The sequence below is a fragment of the Ailuropoda melanoleuca genome, chromosome 8 (assembly GCF_002007445.2).
Source record: "Ailuropoda melanoleuca isolate Jingjing chromosome 8, ASM200744v2, whole genome shotgun sequence".
NCBI lineage: Eukaryota > Metazoa > Chordata > Mammalia > Carnivora > Ursidae > Ailuropoda > Ailuropoda melanoleuca.
Window position 1 is genome coordinate 116,341,158 of NC_048225.1, and position 17,314 is coordinate 116,358,471.

Here is a 17,314-nt window from a genome sequence, read left to right on the forward strand (position 1 = left end):
AATATATATATATATATATATATATATATATATTATATATATATATCTATTTAGGCATCTCTTCAGGGTCTGGCACCAATCAGATACCTTCAGCAATTCTTATGTTAGATGATCTGATTATGAATGTGACCCCCAAAAAAGTAATTTTTAATAAAGCTGCATAGTAATTACAATGCTGTTCAATAAATTACTCTCTGCACTTTTCTAGAAGTTTGAACTATTTCAGATGTTTTTAAATAAAAAGAAAAGAAATTTTAAGTATAAAAGACACACATGGTCTTGCAGATTCAGATAATCCCACTGGGGAAGTGTTTAAGTAATTGATTTTGAGTAACTTTGGCCTGAAAGTGAAGTCTTACTGCTTTCCCAAGTAATCTGGGGACTGAATGGGAATGCAGATGGTGTGATGGAAAATTTTAAAGACTCGACCCAAAATGCTCTATTCTTTTATTTCACCTTGTTGACTTGAACAAAATAAATCCCCATGTCCGTGATTTCAAGAAGCATCTGTTTCTTGTGGATATACAAGGTCTAAAAATGCATAGCATATGTGTAAGTTGCACCAAGAAATACGGCCACAATGAACTCAGGTAAACCTCAGACATGTCTACGTCAAAGTGCTTACGCCTGCATGTTTGCATGTAAAGGGTTTGGCAAAGACTACTTTCACACCAGGTATCATTAGTGTCATCATTTCTACTCAATTGGATTTCTGTTCTATTGTCTTCTCTAGTTTTTACAAGAAACTTAGGAAGGAGGAACTCAGCCTGTAGTCAGTCAAGGCTGTTTACCCAACATGGCTCCCTTCAGCTTCAACCAAGAGTTTCACTGAGTTTCAAGTAGCTGCTTTGCTGCCTTGCAGACAATATATAGTAACTTGTTTACTGTAACTCATACCTTCTTTTCCCTAACAAGTGACGTTTTGGTTCACCCATTTCTGCACCTCATAAGAGATGACTCATATTCTCCACCAGCCACATCATCAAAACGTCTTAATCAAAACCATGTTATAGCAATGTGAGTTTTCTGGGTTAGTTAACTTTTTCAGCTTTATACATCCCCTTGGATGTAATTCTTACATAATTCACCTACTGTTTGCTTATGTAGGGTTAATTGTTTCTTTATACTGCATGCCTATATTCAACTTCCTTTAACCACAATTATATTTTACCTTTCCAGAAAACATATCCCCTTTCAATCCCTAGATGATGAAAATCTCTTTGTATTGTTTTCTTCAGTGGAAATTCTTATCTCCCCAAAGTCTTGGATGCTATATTCAGAGAAAGCATTGGAAATGTATTCTAGTAGAATCTTCCTTGACATCAGATAAACTCAGGCTTACAACTCAACTGAAAGAGTTTCCATGCTTTCCGTCTCAAGTCATTATTTAAATCTTTAACAATAACCATCCTTCATAATGTAGAGCCAAATAAATAGCGTTATTTATTTAATCTGTCCTAGGATTATTTAACAATTCCCAAAGCAGATTTTTAGGGATTCTCTTTTCTTCTTATGTGTTGATGCTTGATCTACTTAATCAGTAATCTTTGCTGAAGAGAACTTTGAGTGAGAGGTGGGCACACGTAGCATGTTTATTCTCCTTCTCCTCTCTACTTCTGACCCCTAAATAAAGATTTGCCAGCTTTCAGTTTCCAAAAGCCCTGAATTTTCCAAAGGCACAGGGGTTTGATCACTTTTCTTGTACCACTTTCCAGAAAGAAGAAAGTGCTTAATGGAAGTATGAGTCTATTTCTGCTGTCACAAATTATTATAAATTTAGCAGCTTGAAACAATACAAATTTAGCATTTCATAGTTCCGTGGGTCAGAGGTCTGAGTGGCCTCGACTGGGTTCTCTGCTCAAGGTCTCATAAGCCCAGAATCAAGATGTCAGCTGGCTGGGCTCTTATGAGGAAGTTCTGGGAAGAATACACTTCTAAGATCATTCAGGTTACTGGAGGATTTCAGGCCTATGTGGTTGTAGGACTGAGGTCCCTAACTCCTTGTGGACTGTCAAGCAGCGATCATTCTAGAAAACAACCATACTCCTTGGTTTATGGCCCAATTCTTCCATTTTCAAAGTCAGCAGCAGTGGATGAAGACTTCCTCACACTGTGAATCTCTGTGACCTCCCCTCTTCCCCATCGTTCCTGCATCTCTTTGATTCTAGCAGAAGAAAGTTCTTTGCTTTGAAGAGCTCATGGGATTGCTTAGGCCTGCCTGGAGAGTCTAGGATAATCTCCCTATTTTAAGGTCCATGGTAGTTATTATGACACCAGCAAATTTCCTTTAGCCATGAAACAGCATATTCACAAGTTCCAAGGATTAGGGAGTGGACATTTTGGAAGGGGGTGTTATCCTGCCCAACACATTGGGAGATTTTTTTTTTCTTTCTGTAAGCAGAGTGGGCATCAGGAGATGAGAATTTGAGAAAAACAGAGTATTTTCTTCTGCTAGTTTAACTGCTAAGAAAAAAAAAAATCAGCTAGGTAAATTAGTGACTTTGAGGGCCCTGAGGAAATTCTCCTCATGACATTTTAAGGGACAGAAGTTCACTGAGCATGTGCATTCCTGAAATCCAAATCATTTTGATGGTGCTTTCTCTTAATGATACTTCTTTGGATAATACTGTGTTAAGATCTATCAGGCTTGTTTTCCGTTTTTTAGGAGGAACTGGAAGCGATAGAAGTAGGTGAGGCTAGAGTAAAAAACTCATTCTCTTTGATTAAGGGGATATTTTTTATTTCAGAAAAGTCATTTTTTTATGCACCGCATTTGGCACTGGAAGATGGTGGTATAGGTGTGCTTTAAGCTAAGGTCTGAGAAAGTTCGGACTGGCTCTGAAGACGGTCGAAAGGAAATTCATGCATATTGAGCAGTTCTACCTGAACACGAGTCAGGCGTCCAAGGATCTGAGTGTGGCTTAGGGGAAGGATGCAGCTGAGTAAATCCCTGCCTAGTGTCCCCCATGTGGATGTGTCCAGGGTGGAGAGAATGGTCAGCAGTCCCGAGGGGCAGGGATTTGCCACGTTAGAGAAGGAGTCTGGAACTAGGAGCTCCCTGGCATTTAGCTTCCCCTCAACCACCTCCCTATTGGCTATGCCTGCACAGCAAGGACTCAGGCTCAGCTTCCAGATCTTGACATCCATTCTTCATACTTATGTAACTCCCCTTTATCTGCAGAGCCTCAGACTTTTCTATGTATGTTCACTTGGGGCTTCCTGTGGCACGGCTTATTCTAAGTACTGTTAGGAACTGGAGCTAGCAATTATGTGGAACCTACTAGATGCCAGGCGCTGTGAACGTACGTTATAGAACTTCATTTAGTCTTTAAAACCATCGTATAAGGCCATGAGAAAGGCATTTTTAATTTCCTCACAATAAAATTGAGATTTAGAGGGTCACCATTCTGTTCAAAGTCACGTAAATGTCAAATAGAATTTGGTATGATTTGAACCCAGAAATGTAAATGGTATGAGATTGCCTGGCATCTCGGACATCCTCAGGATTAAGATAAACTGTAAGCTATCAGTGAAGAAGCCATTAAAGACATTCCTTATCTCATGCATAACTGACATTTTTGTCAAATGGGCAGATTACAGCAGATCTCGTCCTACTTAACTGGTTCCTTAGACTTGAGCTTTCGAGGCATTTTTAAGTTTTGAGCTTATTTTTTCCTCATGAATTTTAAGATACTGATTCTAGCTATTTGCAATAACTGGATCCTCCACGACGCTAGTTGGGTTATTTTCCTGGGCAGCTTTGGAGCACCAGGGGTTAATCTATTCCGCAGTTCCCCCATACACCTTTCTGCATGGCAGAGAGCCTGTACCCCCTCCCCGCAGGAGACAGGCTCAGCAACACTGAGATTAACTGGGAGCTAAATGCAGGCAAGTAGCCAAACCAGAGTGATAAGCATCCTGGTTTTGATGGAACACTTAAAAATCATTTTAACTTTTCCAGACCTAATGCAGTTAAAGATGTGGGGGTGGGAGGTCTTCTCGTGGGTTATACAAATAACTTCACTCCAGCAACTCCTCTTCACCTAAGATTAGAAAGAGTTGCACTAATTGGGGGGAAGGGTCCCAGTCATAGCAAACTGACTATCACATGACCTGCCTTTACTCTTAAACATGGTGGTTTTTGTTTGTTTGTTTTGGTGACTGCGTGACTTGGCTTATTATTGTCAGTCTATTAGAAAATACTCCGTCTCTCACAGAGAGGCTATGTAGGTACAGTCTGCCCTGGTTTGCGGCACAATCCTTGGCTACTTTGTTAGGACACCATCTTACGTGGGTCTTTCTGTTTATATGGGGCCATGATAAGAAGTGAGGCTGACAAACTCCAGTTCATTTCTGCAGACGAGGATACTGAGCACTTTTTAGAGGCCTTCATCACAGGAATTTTCTCAGAAAGCTATCCTGATTGTGTAGGTTATGAAAAAAGATTATTGGCTTTTGTTGAGGTTGTTTTTGTTAGAATGAGCTATAGCTAATGATGTCTGAAGGTACAAGGTTATTCAAGATCTGTAAATGGGAACTTGAAGATACCGGGAGACCAAAGCTCCCACGTTGGATCATTACCCATCCATTGCTAGCAACTCGAGGAAAACTATGAAATTCTTCACACATAGGGAAAGTCCAGGCATGATTGTGGTCAAAACGATCCTAATAGTGCTTGGTATTCCCAAACTTCTAGAGTGCCCAGCAGTACAGATCTTTCTAGAGAATGGGTAAGGCAGGGAGGAGGGTAGAAATGGTATTCAGCCGCTACATACTAGGACAGCCGTCTTGTTTAAACACCAAAATGCCCTTGTAACAGCTGGTAAATAGTTTCTAGGATGGGCCCTCCAACTGCCTTCCCTGGGTAGCCTGGATCCTGTACGGCTCAGCCATTAGCCAGCATTGGTGTTAACTATTTTAGATATTGTCACTGGAGAAGGGGAGAGCCTTTCAACATTTTCCTTGGCTGTGGGCATGGATTTGGGAAGCAGGCTTTCAACCTATTTCATCCAAAGGAAAAAGCCTGGGTCTGGGCCCTGCAGAAGACCACGGGGTGACTTTCCAAAAGTCCACTGAGCCGCTCCCATGAAAATTCATAAATTATCTGTGTTAGAAAGAATTCAAGGGGAACAGGGCATCTCCATGAAGTTCTTTACACCTCTACTCCTTCTCATTACTCTGAGGTGGCTGCAGAGTTCTGAGTCCTTTTATTTTATTAGCAGTTGGGAAGGCCTAATAGGTAGATAAAGCAGTTGTCAAGGAAAATTCCATCATGGAATTCAACCAGGTGGTCCAATATTAGGCCAACAACTTACATGCGGACATCTGAAGTCACATGCCTGGTTCAAATGTCCGAATGACTGCATAGAGTTATTCTCTTGAGTCTAAAGAGTATATGCTTTGGAATCAGGCAGACTTCAGGAGAAATTTTGGTTCTCTCCATCACTGACTCTGTGATCTCAGTCAAATTATGTAATTTCTCTGAGTCTCAGTCTCAGAATATGGATAATGAGAATATTATACCACTCATAAGGTTCTTTTGACAATGCTGGTTTTCCTTCTGTTCAAAATGTAAGAATCATCCAAGAATTGGGCCATGCAACACTCCGGTACTTCAACATTGCACAGGACAAGGGACAGTACCCAAAGGTAAGGTAACTGGCCTGTCTAACCCTCCTGCCTCTTAAACTCTTACCCATCTTAGACCAGTCCTACTTGGAGCACATCACTCCCTCACTCCCACCTTCTTCTTGGCACTCTACTTGATTACGTATCTCTTTAGGGTTTCTTCAATCTTTGATGTGTTTGAGCATTCTTGCCTTTTTGCTGGAAACTACTTACAGCTGGGAGCATGAGGGTTCTAGAGAAGGCCAAGAGCCCTTGGCCATCAGTGTTGGTGACTAATAGAGTGACCCATGTGCTATGGTCTGAATATTTGTGTCCTCCCCCAAATTCATATGTTGAAATCCTAACCTCTCACAGGATGGTATGAAGGGTGGGAACTTGGGAGATGCTTAGGTACTTTGAGGCCTCTGCCTTTATAAAGAGGTTCCAGGTTCCACCATGTAAGAACAAAGCAAGAAGTCAGAAATCTGCAGCCTGGAAGGTAGCCTTCATCAGACTCAACCAGGTTGGCACCCTGATCTCCATAACTGTGAGAAATAAATTTCTGCTGTTCATAAATTATCCAATCTAATGGCATTTCTGTTACAGCAGCCCAAATGGGTTAGTTAAAGGCATCATAGATTCTGTCCAGTCTAGATGCAGCTCACCATCCTCTCTCCAGAGATCACTGGATTAAGAACTAAAATTGATCAGAGCACGTGCCACTTATGGAGACCCTCCCAGAACTAGATCTCTGCTGCTTCATTTAGTCCCATGCCACACTCGAAAATGGAAGATGCTATTATCTTCATTTTATTGTTAAAGAAATGCCACTCCTCCAAGGACAGATGGCAGAAACTTGGACCTTGTTTCTCTTGTCTCTAAACACCAGGCTCTTTGACTTTTTATCTTGCCATCTCTATAACCCCTGACATGCCCTTCTTCTCCAATTGTCCAAATGGCAGCCTGTTACTGGGATGTAGCTCTGATGGGTGAAACTATAACAATTGTTAGGACAGCACATGGTCTGAGAGTCTGATCCTGGTCATCCAGAGTATTGGAAAAGAGGCGTTTGAGAAGGGTAATGATTATTGCACAAGGAGTACAAGTCTAATGACACCCAGTGGGTGTGGTTGGGAAAGGAAAGGTGCATCCAGAAAACCTTTATATCACACTATACATCACCATATGATGGCTGTAAGAGTGAAATCTGATTGAGACATGAGAGTAACAGATTTTTGTTAACTGATCTTTAAAACTCCCTGCTGAGTGCCCTGTGTATACAAGGCACAGATTGAACACAGACACACGGGGTTCAGAGAAGGGAGGGGAGCGGACAAGGAAAAGCCATGGTCTTTTCTTTTTTTGTTGTTGTTCTTTATTTATTTTATTTTATTTTATTTTATTTTATTTTATTTTATTTTATTTTATTTTAATGTTAATCACCATACAGTACATCCCCAGATTCCGATGTAAAGTTTGATGCTTCATTAGTTGCGTATAACACCCAGTGCACCATGCAATACGTGCCCTCCTTACTACCCATCACCAGTCTATCCCATTCCCCCACCCCCTCCCCTCTGAAGTCTTCAGTTTGTTTCTCATAGTCCATAGTCTCTCATGTTTCATTCCCCCTTCTGATTACCCCCCTTTTCTTTATCCCTTTCTTCCCCTACCGATCATCCTAGTTCTTATGTTCCATAGATGAGAGAAATCATATGATAATTGTCTTTCTCTGCTTGACTTATTTCACTTAGCATTATCTCCTCCAGTGCCGTCCATGTTGCAGCAAATGTTGAGAATTCGTTCTTTCTGATAGCTGAGTAATATTCCATTGTATATATGGACCACAGCTTCTTAATCCAGTCATCTGTTGAAGGGCATCTCGGCTCCTTCCATGATTTGGCTATTGTGGACAATGCAGCTATGAACATTGGGGTGCATATGGCCCTTCTCTTTACTACGTCTGTATCTTTGGGGTAAACACCCAGTAGTGCAATGGCTGGGTCATAGGGTAGTTCAATTTTTAACTTTTTAAGGGACCTCCACACTGTTTTCCAGAGTGGCTGTACCAACTTGCATTCCCACCAACAATGTAGGAGGGATCCCCTTTCTCCACATCCTCTCCAACAATTGTTGTTTCTTGCCTTGTCTATCTTTGCCATTCTAACTGGCGTAAGGTGGTATCTCAGTGTGGTTTTGATTTGAATTTCCCTGATGGCTAATGATTTTGAACATTTTTTCATGTGTCTGTTAGCCATTTGTATGTCTTCATTGGAAAAGTGTCTGTTCATATCTTCTGCCCATTTTATGATTTGTTTATTTGTTTCTCGTGTATTGAGTTTGAGAAGTTCTTTGTAGATCTTGGATACCAGTCCTTTATCTGTGGTGTCCTTTGCAAATATATTCTCCCATTCCGTGGGCTGTCTCTTAGTTTTTTTGACTGTTTCCTTGGCTGTGCAGAAGCTCTTTATCCTGATAAAGTCCCATAAGTTCATTTTATCTTTTATTTCTCTTGCCTTTGGAGATGTGTCGTGAAAAAGGTTGCTCTGGCCGATGTCATAGAAGTTGTTGCCTATGTTCTCCTCTAGAATTTTGATGGATTCCTGTCTCACATTGAGGTCTTTCATCCATTTGGAGTTTATTTTTGTGTATGGTGTGAGAGAGTGGTCAAGTTTCATTCTTTTGCATGTAGCTGTCCAATTTTCCCAGCACCATTTATTGAAGAGACTGTCTTTTTTCCACCGGATGTTTTTTCCTGCTTTATCAAAGATTAGTTGCCCAAAGAGCCGAGGGTCCATTTCTGGGTTCTCTATTCTGTTCCATTGGTCGATGTGTCTGTTTTTGTGCCAGTACCATGCTGTCTTTGTGATCACAGCTTTGTAGTACAGCTCGAAATCCGGCATTGTGATGCCCCCAGCTTTGTTTTTCCTTTTCAACAGTTCCTTGGAGATTCGGGGCCTTTTCTGGTTCCATACAAATTTAAGGACTATTTGTTCCAGTTCTTTGAAAAATGTCCTCGGTATTTTGATCGGGATAGCATTGAAAGTGTAGATTGCTCTGGGTAGTATGGACATTTTAACTATGTTAATTCTTCCAATCCATGAGCATGGAATATTTTTCCATCTTTTTATGTCTTCCTCAATATCTTTCAAAAGTGATCTATAGTTTCTAGCATATAGGTCCTTTACGTCTCTGGTTAAGTTAATTCCAAGGTAACGCATGGTTTTTGGTGTTATTGTAAATGGGATGGATTCCCTAATTTCTCTTTCTTCAGTCTCGTTATTCGTGTATAGAAATGCAACTGATTTCTGGGCATTGATTTTGTATCCTGCCACCTTACTGAATTGTTCTATAACTTCTAATAGTTTGGGAGTGGATTCCTTTGGGTTTTCCATATAGAGTATCATGTCATCTGCAAAGAGAGACAGTTTGACTTCTTCTTTGCCGATTTGGATACCTTTGATCCCTTTTTGTCTTCTGATTGCTGTTGCAAGGACTTCTAGTACTATGTTGAATAATAGTGGCGAGAGTGGGCATCCTTGTCGTGTTCCTGATCTTAAGGGAAAGGCTTCCAGCTTTTCCCCATTGAGAATAATGCTTGCAGTAGGCTTTTCATAGATGGCTTTTATGAGATTGAGAAATGTACCCTCTATTCCTACACTCTGAAGGGTTTTAATCAGGAAAGGATGCTGTATTTTGTCAAATGCTTTTTCTGCATCAATTGAGAGGATCATATGGTTCTTGAGTCTTTTCTTGTTGATATGATGTATCACATTGATTGATTTGCGAGTGTTGAACCATGCTTGCATCCCAGGTATGAATCCCACTTGGTCATGATGGATAATCCTTTTAATGTACTGTTGGATTCTATTAGCAAGGATCTTGTTGAGGATTTTGGCATCCATATTCATTAGAGAAATCGGTCTGTAATTCTCCTTTTTGAGGGGGTCTTTGCCTGGTTTGGGGATCAAGGTAATATTAGCCTCATAGAATGAGTTTGGTAGCTTTCCTTCTGTTTCTATTTTTTGAAATAGCTTTAGGAGAATAGGTATTATTTCTTCTTTGAATGTTTGGTAGAATTCCCCAGGAAAACCGTCTGGGCCTGGAGTTTTATTATTTGGAAGGTTGTTTATCACTGACTCAATTTCTTCATAGTTAATTGGCCTATTTAAGAAATCTATTTCTTCCTGTTTCAGTCTTGGTAGTTTATAGGTTTCCAGGAAGGCCTCCATCTCTTCCAGATTGTTTAGTTTTTTGGCATATAGCTGTTGATAAAAGTTTCTAATAATCCTTGCAATTTCAATGGTGCTGGTCGTGACCTCTCCCTTTTCAGTCATAATTTTAATAATCTCAGTCCTTTCTCTTTGTTTTTGGACAAGTTTTGCCAGTGGTCTATCAATTTTATGGATTCTCTCAAAGAACCAGCTTCTAGTCCTGTTGATCTGCTCTACTGTGGTTCTGGTCTCTAATTCATTGATTTCTGCTCTAATCTTGGTCAACTCCTTCCTTGTCAGTGGGTTAGGCCTGTCCCTCTGTTGCTGTTCCAGTTTCTTGAGGTGAGAATATAGAAACTGCATTTTAGATTTTTCTATTCTTTTGAGTGAGGCTTGGATGGCTATGTATTTCCCCCTTAGGACTGCCTTTGCAGTATCCCATAGGTTTTGGACCGTTGTGTATTCATTCTCGTTGGTCTCCATAAATTGTTTAATTTGTTTTTTGATTTCCTGGTTTATCGAGTCATTCTTGAGCAGGATGGTTCTTAGCCTCCAAGTGTTTGAGTTTCTTCCAGGTTTTTCCTTGTGGTTGAGTTCCAATTTCAGAGCGTTGTGGTCTGAGAATATGCAGGGGATAATTTCAATCTTTTGGTATTGGCTGAGACCTGTTTTGTGTCCCAGAGCATGATCTATTCTTGAGAATGTTCCATGGGCATTTGAATAGAATGAGTATTCTTTGGTTCTGGGGTGTAGTGTTCTATATATATCTATGAGGTCCAACTCGTCGAGTATGGCATTCAAAGCCTTTGATTCTTTGCTTAGTTTTTGCCAGGGTGTTCTGTCTATTTCTGATAGTGGGGTGTTGAGGTCCCCTACTATTACTGTGTTCTTATCTATATGTCTCTTTATTTTGGTTAAGAGTTGGCTTGTGTATCTTGCTGCTCCCCTGTTGGGGGCATATATATTAATAATTGTCATATCCACTTGTTGAATACTTCCTTTAAGAATAATATAGTGCCCTTCTGTATCTCTCTCTATGGCCTCTAGTTTAAAATCCAGTCTATCTGATATGAGAATTGCTACTCCAGCTTTCTTTTGAGGTCCATTTGCGTGGAAGATGGTACTCCATCCCCTTACTCTAAGTCTGAATGCATCTTTGGGTTCAAAATGAGTCTCTTGTAGACAGCAAATGGATGGGTCATGTCTTTTTATCCAATCTGCAACCCTGTGGCGTTTTATGGGAGAGTTTAAGCCATTTAGATTGATAGAGATTATTGACAGATATGATTTTAATGATGCCATTTCTCTTTAAAGTCTTTGTATCGGTTGTGACTTGCTGCTCTGTATCACTCTTGGGGCCTTTTTACCTTTATAGAGCCCCCCTTAATATCTCCTGTAGGGCTGGTTTCGTGGTTACGAAATTGGTTAATGATTGGCGATTTTGGAACGTCTTTATTTCTCCATCAATTCTGAATGACAGCTTTGCTGGATAAAGGATCCTTGGCTGCATGTTTTTCTCTGAAAGAGCTTTAAAAATGCCCCCCCAAGCCTTTCTCTCATTCCAGGTCTCTGTAGACAGGTCTGACGTAATCCTGATACCTTTGCCTTGGTACGTGAGAAATTTCTTTGCCCTGGCCGCTTTCAATACTGTATCCTTGGATCTAATATTTGCGAATTGCACTATGACATGCCGTGGCGTAGGTTTGTCCTGGTTGAGCTTGGATGGGGTCCTCTCTGCCTCTTGGACACGAATGCTTGTTTCCCTTGCTAGATTAGGGAAGTTTTCAGCTACAATTTGTTCAAATATCTCTTCTAGACCTCTGTTTTTCTCCACCCCTTCAGGGATGCCGATGATTCTGACATTGGATCGTTTCATAGAGTCAGTAATCTCCCGTAATCTACATTCGTGGGCGTGGATTTTTTTAAGACCAGCTTCTATTTTCGTTTTTTCTTCTACTAACCCATCCTCCAATTCGCTAACGCGTTCCTCTGCCTCGGTGACCCTGGCCGTCAGAGCCTCTAGTTTTGACTGTATTTGGCCCACTGAATTTTTAATTTCTGTCAGATTCGCTCTCATTTCTGCCCTTAGGGATTCTATATTCTCAGCAACGCTTTCTCTGATGCTTTTTTCAAGTTTACTCATCATCTTGACCATTGTTGCTCTGAATTCCATTTCTGATAATTGGGATACATCCATATGTATTAATTCTGTGGCCGAGGCCAATTCTGTGGCAGAGGCCACAGACTCATTATCTTTTCTTTGCTGGGGGGGACTTCTCCTTCTCGTCATTCTGATGAAGAGAGATTGCAGGGTTGTCCAGAGCCCAAGTGTTGACTGGGACCCAGGCCGTGCGCCCTTGTTTTATAGAGATCTTAGGGATGTGGGCTTCTTCCTTAAAGAGTTTATTTATTTATTTGAGAGAGAGAGAGACAGTCAGCAAGAAAGGGAACCCAAGCAGAGGAGTGGGAGAGGAAGAAGCAGGTTCCCGGTGGAGAAGCCCGATGAAGGACTCCTTACGGAGCGTTGTGATCACACCCTAATCCGAAGACAGGTGCTTGGTGACTGCGCCACTCAGGCGCTCCGGGTTGTGGGCTTCTTGATTTTTCAGCCTGCCTTCTGGGGGAGGGGCCTGCCTGCAGGTACTCAGAAAACCCTGTTTGGGTAGAGTCTCTGTGTCCCTTGCGAGGGGGGATGGGGATGGGCACCCTGTGAGCCGGTATTTCCGGGCTTTTGTTCTCTGGCGGCTTTCCCTGGCGGTTTGCTATGCCTCTTCTGAGAGAGCAGCAGCGGCTGAAATTCAGCCTCTGTCTCAGAACAGAGGGATCGCGGATCGTTCTCCACTGATGTTCTGGCCACTTTAACTCTGTTTCTGTTGGTGCTGCTCAACCCTGCAGCATCCCGGGCTGTGCGCCCCACACCCGGCGTCCCAGCCCTCACTTCCAGGGCCGGCACGTCTCTGTCCTTTGTGTTTCCAACCCCGCCCGCCGCCAGCCGCCCCGCGCGGGCTCCCGGAGCTCCCCGTCTCAGTCTGGTGTCTCACGGGTGCTGACCGCGAGTCCGCCTGCTCCCCCGTGCAGGTGGCCCTCCAGCCGCCAGCCGCCCCGCGCACGCTCCCGGAGCTCCCGGTCTCAGCCTCGATCCAGTGAGCACACCGGAGCTCCGGAGCTCCATGAGATGTTTGGTGGCGCACGCTCCCGGCTCACGGACTCAGTCTGCTGTTTCCAGAGTGCGGGTCTCCGGTCCACCCGCTCCCCGGTGCAGGTGGCCCGCCAGCCGCCCTGCGCNCGCGCTCCTGGAGTTCGCGTTCTAAGTCTGTTGTCTCGCGGGTGCCGTCCGCGAGTCTGCCTGCTCCCCCGTGCAGGTGGCCCGCCAACCGCCAGCCTTCTCGCGTACGCTCCCGGAGCTCCCTTCTCAGCCTGCTGTCTCAAGCGTGCGGGTCCGCGGTCTCTCCGCTCCCCCGTGTAGGTGGCTACCGCTTCCCGGTGCCCTGACACGGTGGCTCCCTCCCCCTTCTGTTTAGCTTCCGATATCTGTGCGCGGTTTCACGGCTCCCCGCTTCGTACCTCGATACTCAGCGCTGGAGATGTTCATTTGTAGAGATCCAGATGTATCTTCCTGCGTCTCAGGCTGATTCCGTGGATGTTCCTGCTGGTCTGGTACCTATCCAGCTCAACTCAGGGGACCGGCTGAAAAAGGGGTCCCCTACTCCTCCGCCATCTTAACCTCCTCCAACCCATGGTCTTTTCTTTGTATGCATCTATGAAATCCCTGCACCTGAAGCAATATGGTCTGAGGGAGGAGGCAACATGGAACCGAATCCCAACCAGGTCATTCTTTAGATGTCTGACCTTGACAGAATCACTTAAAGCATCTGGGCCTCAGGTTTACTGTTCTGTAAAATGAGACTAATAACAGCCACCAGCTCCCTGAGCTACTGTGGGTATCGAATGAGGTACTATTTGTAGAGCATGGTCCATGCTCCCAATCCAGCAGGTGGTTCGCCTCACCTCGCCCTCCATTCACATGTGGAAGTGGACTGACCAAATCCTATATGGGAAATGAACAGGAACCGAACTCAAGATGATTGGTATCATGTTCTTAAACATGCATACCGACAAATACACATATGGAGTGTGCGACAGGAGGAAGCTGAGAATCTGAGATTGCATCCAAGGACAACAAGCCCTGGGGTGGTTTGGATCAAAAAAAAAAACAAAAAACTAACAAAGCTACATTGTTTACTTTGGAAAGTCACTTAGGGCTAAAGTGTCACCACTACTGTCATAATTTTGCTTTGGGTCATGGAGATCTGTACATGTGTCCAAGGGATCGAATTTTCCCTAGCAATGTTGAAAAAAGATGAATAAATAAACTTGTCTCTCTATCACAGGCTGCAGCCTTCTGTGTTCATCAAAGCAAGAATGGTAAGTGTTAAATATATATGTGCTTGACAGCTATTTCTCAGTAACAACTGGTGAGGAGTTTGGGCCCAGAGCTGGCCTGCCCTCCAGCCTTAGATACCGCTCCCATTATAGGATTCCACGGGAACTAATCATTTACATAAAAGAAGAGGAAAGCTAAAGCTTAGCCAAGAACAGCCCCCAAGTCCACCCCCACCCCTGCTGCCATAAAGCTGATATAGCAACTGGGATTAACATGTAACCTGAACCAAGGGAGTTTTTGCAAATAAGATGAAAGCTGCCATTTAAGGTTTTTTCAATGGCACCAACTGGATTAGATTTGCTCTCGAGCCAGGCGTCTTTTGACAATCCCTGGGAACTGTGTCTACTTACTGGAAAGCACAGTTGATGCATGCAAAGTCAATTAAAAAGCTAAATGCATAAAAGACAGTGGCTTGACACGTTTCATGGTAGGCATTTTCCAAACAGCCCTGGCTTTATTTATCGGAGTTTTTTATGCAGAGAAGTGGCAGTGTGGGTAGTGATTTGAAACTGAAATCTGAAAATCAAGGAATAAAAGCAACCGAATTAATGCCTGAATATAGAGGATCAGAGAAATTCTATACCAGCGGAGATATTTCTATGACTAATACTTCAATCTTATGCAGGACTTTTATTTTTTTAATGAAGTCCTCTATATTGATATTTGAGTATGAGCATGTGCATGTGTGTGTGTGTGTGTGTGTGTGTGATGTTAAAAGCTTAGCTTCCTATACCTTGTGTACTTTCTTTCCAGCTGCATCCCCTTTTCACAGAAGCCAGATGAGTAATACCTTTGTTGTCAGGGGAACCAATGGTTGAGCTGAGGTTTCTATCCACGATGCTGATTATTTTTGTCTTTGAGGGTGTGATGCCTGCCTGCAGTGTTCTCACGGACTAAACCCTTGGACCATGTGTCCCTCTGTATTCTACACTTTCTGAGATTCCTCAAAGGTAAAGCTGGTTTAGCAGGAGCTGTAACAAACGCCCTTGCAAAGATGCCATTAGGTTTGAGGAGAAAAGAAAGTCTAGAATGAGTAAATTATTTACTGAGTGCCTTTTAAATATCACAGAGGTATGCACACTGCTATGCCTTTTTCACAGATATTTCATAAATACCCTAAGAATAAAACATCAACTCTATGTGACTAGGAACTTAAAATGATCTTAATTAGTCATGTTGTTTTCAAAATATAACTTGGCAATATTTTAGTTAATATGTTCATTTCTTTTAATTAATAATCTTCTATCTCTTATGCTGCATGTCCATCTTAAGTAGATGGTAAGATGTGTTCCCCATAAAGTGTGACTCTTAATACCAAACTAAAATTATTTTCATTGCAACATTATATGAAACACTCATAAATCTTTTGGCTGATGTTTTATGATATTCCTGGTCAGCCCTGATTTCCTGTAAATTAGTTCTCTTACCTTAAAGTCCACGGCTTACCTTTGTATCTCTAAACCTAGAACAATGTAAAGAACTCAGGAGGAAGATGATATTTCACTCAGTTCCTTTTTCTCTGAGTTCGAGTAAGTTCACATTTTCTAGTCCTTTTCCTATCACTCAACGCGGTTAGCAAATCTGAGATTACACAGCAATGTGGAACTATATTATTCTGAAAGCTTTTTAGAGCTCCCTCAGCAGACTTAGCTTCATATATCATCGGTCCAACTTTTACCACATGCTCATATCTTAACCACTAGCCGGCAAGGGGAATGAGATTACCATCAGGCACAATCACAGGTGGGGTGGGTATTCGTCAGACCCAGCTTGTTTTCAACAAGGAGGAGGGTGACAGATGGGTGTAGTGTGAGTGACCAACAGTGTTGCTACAGTTTGCATATGACTCGGGTCCAGCCAATCAAAATCTAATACTCAGGGATGAGTATCAGGTCTCTTAGCACCAGAAGAGGCCATGCGATTTTGCTGCGACTTCTGGAACCCACGTGGCCATGAATCTGGAAGGTTCTAAGTGCTGGAGCTACTGCCAGCATCTTGCCTCAGGTGGAAATAATCCCCCTAGCTATTCTGTAGGGAGCGCAAAGTCCTCGGGCAGAGTTCTAAGTGCTTTCGGGGCCTTAACTTGTTGAATCTTCACATCACCTGTGAAGAATGTTCATGTTGCTGCTACGCTAACTTGCCCGAGACTCTCGGGGCTTTCGGAACCTGTGCAATGAAAGGAAGAACCAAGAAATAGAAACCAAGTCCTAACGCTATCGTTTGAGCCCTGACAGTTATGCTTTGAGCAGCACTTAGAAATTTCCATTACATGAGGCAATAAAATGTTCTACCATGTAGGCAGGGTTCGCTTGACTTTTCTGTCCCTTGCAACTGAAAAAGTCCTAAATGAAACAGAAACCGCTCACCTGTCTTTCAACATGCAACTAAGGAAACTGAGGCACAGGGTTTAATTCACTTGCTCAAAAGGACACAGCAAATTTGTGCAGTGGGAACACGTGTCCTAGCCTTCTCGTCAAATGTTCTTTTCTCAGTAACAATGATAATTGACATTTCTTGTGTGCTTCCTATGGGCTGCTCTCTTGGACACACTATATTACCTATTCCCTCCTCAGCAATCCTGAGAGGCAGGCATTCTCATTTGACAGGAAAGGAATCCGAGACATAGAAAGATACATGACTTGCCTAAAGTTGCTCAGAACCTGAGCAGGAGAGCAGGGATTCAGACCCAGCTGTGTGACCTGAGGGCCTGAGAACTTACTACTGGGAGTTCTCCTGCTTCTGATGACACAATGCCTACAGTTGATATCTACACTCTGGTCATAAAGCAATGACCCTGACATTGATTTCATGGGGTATCTGTAGAAGCATCTAGCCCTCATTGGTCCTTTATTTTGCATTTAGCAGAAAGGGCTATATATTCTAACCTGAAGGTTTAATTACAATTCCTCTAAAGTAACATTGCTTTTCATTGATGCCCTATAATAAGTATTAACATAGCCTTTCCTGCAAGGCTTCTACTTAATTTTGAGTCATGTTGTGCAAGGAGCCACATGGTTCAGAAAAAAGCTGATGGTGCCTTTAGCCAGCA

At 42.6% G+C, this 17,314-nt stretch overlaps 1 pseudogene; it reads left to right on the forward strand.

The window, feature by feature from the left end:
- Positions 1-4,316: 4,316 nt before the first annotated feature.
- Positions 4,317-17,314, forward strand: part of LOC100464255 — a 156,302-nt pseudogene continuing 143,304 nt past the window's right edge.